This window comes from Desmodus rotundus, chromosome 5 (genome assembly GCF_022682495.2).
Source record: "Desmodus rotundus isolate HL8 chromosome 5, HLdesRot8A.1, whole genome shotgun sequence".
Taxonomy (NCBI): domain Eukaryota; kingdom Metazoa; phylum Chordata; class Mammalia; order Chiroptera; family Phyllostomidae; genus Desmodus; species Desmodus rotundus.
Genome location: NC_071391.1, coordinates 116,950,070 through 116,956,069, shown reverse-complemented (window position 1 = coordinate 116,956,069; position 6,000 = coordinate 116,950,070). Strand labels below are relative to the sequence as shown.

At 42.8% G+C, this 6,000-nt stretch overlaps 1 non-coding gene across 1 annotated transcript; it reads right to left on the bottom strand.

Annotated features, from left to right (window-relative positions):
- Positions 1 to 205: 205 nt before the first annotated feature.
- Positions 206 to 368, bottom strand: LOC112303152 (U1 spliceosomal RNA). Its single transcript, XR_002974631.1, has one exon. It is a non-coding gene; the product is annotated as a U1 spliceosomal RNA (small nuclear RNA).
- Positions 369 to 6,000: the final 5,632 nt, after the last annotated feature.

The window sequence follows — 6,000 nt, the reverse complement described above, 5'->3', positions numbered from 1 at the left end:
TTGGGCTCGTCTTGTTTGGGATTCTCTGTGGACTTGCATGTCTATTTCCTTCACCAAATTAGGGAAGTTTTCTTTCATTATTCTTTCAAATAGATTTCCAATTTCTTGCTCTTTCTCTTCCCCTTCTGGCACCCCTATGATGTGAATACTGGAATGCTTGAAGTTATCCTAGAAGCTGTTTATACTATCCTCATTTCCCCCCCCCCAGGGGAGAGTGTGAATGCAGTCCCCCACTACCACAAATTATGCAGTTGAGTTTCCCATATTTGGGGAAATCTCAGGGGTCAACATATCCAGATGCAATGGGTAAGCCTCGCCCTGGGAAAACTACCTTCATGATCATGGTATCTCCCCTGTCAAGTAAGTATGTATCCTTATTTATTTTTTATTCTTTTTCCTTATTGGTGTTCTGCATGGTTTTTTGCTTCCTTAGTTTCCAAATTTTTGATTTGATTCTCAGCTTCATCCACTCTACTGTTGTTTCGCTGTAAATTGTTCTTTATTTCAATTAGTGTATCCTTAGTTTCTGACTGGGTCTTTCTTATGCTGCTGAGGTCCTCACTAAGTTCCTTGAGCATCCTGGTAACCAGTGTTTTGAACTCTGCATCTGATAAGTTGCTTATCTCCATTTCTTTTAGCTCTTTTTCTGGAGTTTTGATTTGTCCTTTCATTTGCCCATGTTTCTTTGTCTCCTCATTTTGGCAGCCTCCCTGTGTTTGTTTCTATGTATTAGGTAGAGTAATTTTTTTAAAGATTTTATTTATTTACTTTTAGAGAGAGGAGAAAGGAGGGAGAAGGAGAGGGAGAGAAACATCAATGTGTGAGAGATACATGGACTGGTTGCCTTGCCCATGCCCCCAAGTAGGGACCTGGCACACAACCCTGGCATGTGCCATGACTGGGAATCAAACCAGTGACCTTTTGGTTCACAGGCCTGCACTCAATCCACTGAGCCACATAAGTCAGTGTTCTTCTACTATTCTATATAAGGTGGATGTTTTGGTTAGCTGCTGCTGTATAACAAGCCACCACAAAATTTAATAGCTTAAGTCCTGACTGGTGTGGCTCAGTTGTTTGGGTATCATCCCACAAACCGAAAGGTCACTGGTTCGATTTCTGGTCAGGGCACATGCCTGGCTTGTGGCTTTGGTCCTATCATAGGCAACCAACTGATGTTTCTCTCTCACCTCAATGTTTCCCCCCTCTCTTTCTCCCTCCCTTCCCTTCTCTTTATAAATAAACAAACAAACAAAAAACAAATAAACAACTAAATGTTTAAATTTAATGGCTTAAAACAACAACAACAACAATTTATTACCTTTCACAATTCTATGAGTTGACTGGATTGTTTTGATTCACATATGAATTTGTTGGGGTTACATTGGTCAATAAAATTATTAGTGTTCAAGTGTACAATTCTGCAGCACATCATGTGCACATGGCACGGTGCACTCACCATCCAAAGTCTAGTCTCCTTCTGTCACCGTTTATATTGTTTACTAATAAATTTCTTTTTAAAATTAAGTTGACCAGAGTCATTTCTATGGCTTAGTAACAAAGAACACCAACTGGAACAGAAATCGGTACCTGAGAGTGTGTCCCAAGCAAAAGGCCCTTGAAGAATTACGGGGTATTTGGAATTGACCATCAGGTCAAGATAAGGCAGTGTGACTCCAGTTAATATTGGGGGAGAGGAAGCTAATAGCTCGTGGAACCCAGCGGAGAAACAGTAAAGTTCTATGGAATTGGGTAGCGAGTACCCAGAACACACTCCGGAAGCATGCTGGGTGTTTGAACAAAGCAGTCCTAGGGGCAGAGATGACTACTGTGTCTGAACTCAACAATATGGACTTCTCGTCACTAAAGCTGACCCAGCTACCAGCACTTTTAAGTATCCAGCTGCTGATAACAGCATCCAACTGTGAACCATCAGTGTAGCAGCAAGCCTTGAGGGGATCAGTGAGTGGAGACAGTAATTTTGTACTCACAGGAATAGAAACTTATTGCATATTTCATGTTGTCCTCACAGGCTTATCACATACTAAATTATTTTACATATATGTATATATATTTATACACACACACATATCCATATATAAAACAAAATTTTTGCTACATATTAACTTTTAATTATACTACAATTATGCTACATAATAACTTTTATAATTACTTTTTCTGATTATAAAAGTGAAACTATTAATTTAGCCATCAGTGGAAATAACTCATCCTAAGGGAAAGTTTGCCACCAGGGTTCAACTCCTTTCCATCCAACTTATGCCCCCAGCAGCCAGCTGGGAGAGGAAAGGAAAGGTTCCCCAGTAGGCAGACGTCTTTATCAGCCCCAGTGAAACTAAATTTATTCTGAAGCTCTATTCACAATCTTTTGCCCAGCCAACTTTATTCCACCAAGTTTGCCAAGCACCTCCCTATACGCCCAACACAGTCACAGGCACTAGGCATGCAGCGGCATGCAAAAAGACAAAGTCCCTTCTCTCATGGAGCTTGCATCCTAGTGGGGGAGACAGACAATAAACAAACAAATAAATGTTGGGTAGTAATAAGTAGTAAGAAGTAAAGTAAAGCATAGGTAAGGGTGTGGGTGTATCGGGTTCTCAGAGACGGCCTCGGATAACGTGAGCAGAGACTGTGGAAGTGTGCTCCAGGCAGTGGGGACAGCAGGTGCAAGGGCCCTACAGTGGGAGAGGCTTTGTGTCTTGTGGAACCGTGAGGTGGTCCGGGTGGCTTGAGTGATGGATGGGCAGAAGTTTAGAACTGGAGGCATTGGGTAGGAGTCAGATCACGTGTAGGCTCTTATAGACCTGGGTCAGGACTTTGGATTTCATGCTGAGTGAGGATGAAAGCCCTTGCAGCGTTTTGAATAGAGATACAGTATGCTCAGATTAATGATTTAACTGGCATTCTCGTTCCCCTATAGAGAATGGTCTATGATGGAAACTAGTTCCATACCTCTAAGTTTCATTTTCAGGCACGTCCAAAAACTGCAAGCTCTTCCCATTTCCTCTCACTGCAGGGCTTTCATTTACATACTTTTGCAAGTGTTCTTTGACTTGTCCTTCACTGCTGACCTACTTCCTCCAAACCTGTCTACAATTGTAGACCACCTTCGCTGCCCTTACAGCCTCCTACCTCATCACTCCCTTAACTGAACCCAGTTTGCTCCTGAGGACACAGCCGTCCTTGCAGCATGGAGGTTGACAGTTTCTCACGTTCCACATACAGCAGAGCTAGGACTTGGGCTGTGCCTACTCCCACTGCCCCATTGGAAGCTTCTCCACTGTGTAGTTTGAGGGGAAGTGGCATAGGCTGTATAACCAGACAGACTGGGCTTGGAGCCATGGTGCACCCCCTCTTATTGCCTGGGTTATATTGGACAAATTATTTTAACTTCTCTGAGCATCGGTTTCTTTGCCTATAAAATGCTTTGTCAAATTGTTGTGAAGATTAGAGGAGGCAATTTTTGTAAAATACCCCTCACGGTGCCTGGCACTCAAAAAAACCTTAGTCTTTCCTTCCCTCCTGTCCCTTTGATGCCCATGTGGCACTCCTTGTTACTTACCTGGGCAGTGTGCAGGGAGAAAGTGGCATCTGACTCACCTTCTCTCTAATTCAGCGACTGTCGCCATCCTAGGTCCACCTTCCACCCCCTCCCCCAATTTCTATGAGATTATTTGAGCCAAACTAATGACATACACACGGGAGCAAGATCTCAAGTGCTCCCACCATCCTAGGGGTTATTAATAACCACATGGGGAAACCTGTTTCAGGAACTCACTCTTATAGCCTCACCTGGGGCCTTTGAACTTCAATATTTTGGTCTCTAATCAAAAACCTCCTGTTTCTCCATTTCCCCATTGTGCCATCTAACCGTTCTGTGCCCTTAGTCTCTGCGTGCTTCTTCTCCAAGTCTGACAGCTGCATCCCAGGGCTACGCCTTTCCTCCCTCTGGCTTAGACCTCCTCCTGTGGATCAGCGTTTTGGGTTTCAGTCAACAGAAACTGACACTGGCCAGCTTCAACGGTATTGTACTAGATGGATATTGCAGGGCTCCTAGAACCAGTGGGAAAGCTGGAAACCAGGCTTGGGAAAGGGGTGGTATACTATATTGGTCTTATCATTCAGTACATTTATTTCCTCTCCTCTATTAACCACCAGGCAAGAAATACGATGTTGGATTGGCCCATGTGAATTTCTTTTTACCTTCTCGATCAGAAAAGGATGAAATCAAGCCTTATGTCTTTTAAGTCTTTTTTCAATTATAGTTTACATTCAATATTATTTTGTATTATGGTAGTTTCAGGTGTACAGCATAGTGGTTAGACAGTCATATATTTTACAAAGTCTTCACCCTGATATTTCTAGTACTCATCTAGCACCAAACCTAGTTATTACAATATTATTGACTATATTCCCTATGCTGTACTTTATATCCCTGTTACTAATTTGTAACTACCAATTTGTACTTCTTAATCCCTTCACCTTTTTCAGGCAGTCCCCCAAACCTCCTCCCCTCTAGCAACTATCCCACACTTTCTATATCTATGAGTCTGTTTCAATGTTGTTTGTTCACTTATTTTGTTCTTGAGATTCCACATATAAGGGAAATGATATGGTATTTGTCTTTCTCTGACTGACTTATTTCACTCAGCATATACCCTCTAGAAATCCACAATGTTGCAAATGGTAAAATTTTATTCTTTTTTGTGGCGGAGTGCCCATGTGATTTGCTTTGGCCAATGAATTATAGGGGGAAGTGCATCTATGTTTCTACTTCCTCTGGAGCTTCCTACCTCTGTCATGGAAGGAGCATTCTTTGGGTCACCTGCTGGTCCCAGAGTAATGAAAGACAGGGTGGAGTCAAGTCTCCCCAGCCAACTCATACACTGTACCTGAAACAGGTATCATCAGGCAACCAGCTGGTGAAAATGCAAGAAACAGTACTTGTTTAAAAATAGGTCACTGAGATTTTGTGATTTCTTGTTACAATGCATTAATTGTGAACAGCTGACCAAGAAAGCAAGAACAAGGAGAGCTGGGGAGTAGGATCCATGACCAAGGTCATGCCATAAGAACCAGTTTGTGAAGATATTTCTGCTTGTTCCATTGGCTGTTGCTCCTGCTGAACTCTAAATTCCATCACTATGAATGGGTTCTAAGCCAGTACTTTTCAAACTTCAATGTGTCTGTGCGTCACCTGGGGATCTTGTTAAAATGCAGATGAAGTAGGTCTGAGTGGGGCCTAAGATTCTGCATTTCTAACAAGCTCTGGGGTGATGCTGCTGGTTCCCGGAATACGCTTTGAGTAGCAAAGTTCTGAACTTTTCCTGTTTTCCCCCTAAGAGTCAAAGTCAAGGATGGCAGAATGTGTGAATCTAGATCACATGTCCACGCTCTGGCTGCTAGGTGGCAGGGAGAGGGCTGACTTTCTGCAGTAGGTGAGGAAGAAATGTATTGTCATTGATGTTTGAGAGAGAAAGGAACGCAGTGGTTCTCAACCATTACCGTGCATCTTCATTACTTGGGGGTGGTATGGCATTAAAGATCAGAACCTCGGAGCCAACCCAGACTTCCTAAATCTTATTCTCTGGGCAGTGAAAGCTGGGATTCTTCGTAAAACATATACCTCCGGTAATTATGATGAAGGTGGTCTGTGGACCACACTTTGATTAACATGAATAAAAACCAGGAAATGAATTCAATCAACTGGTTAACCCACTTGCCTGAGTAAAGGATCTTTTTTGGTCCCTGTCATTCCTCTGCTGTATGAGAAATCCCCACACCTACCCTGCCTGAGGGTGATCCCTTCACCTGAATCACCATCATCCTCTCTGATTTTGTCAATTCTCTTTTGGTTTTCTTTTCTAGCTTCAATGTCTTTCCTTCCCTTGGGTCAATTTTCTTTGCCCCATGAGTGGGCAGGTCTAGACTGACTAGCCTCTCAGGCCAGTGGCACATTAGACATGTGGTGAGGAGAGCAAAAAG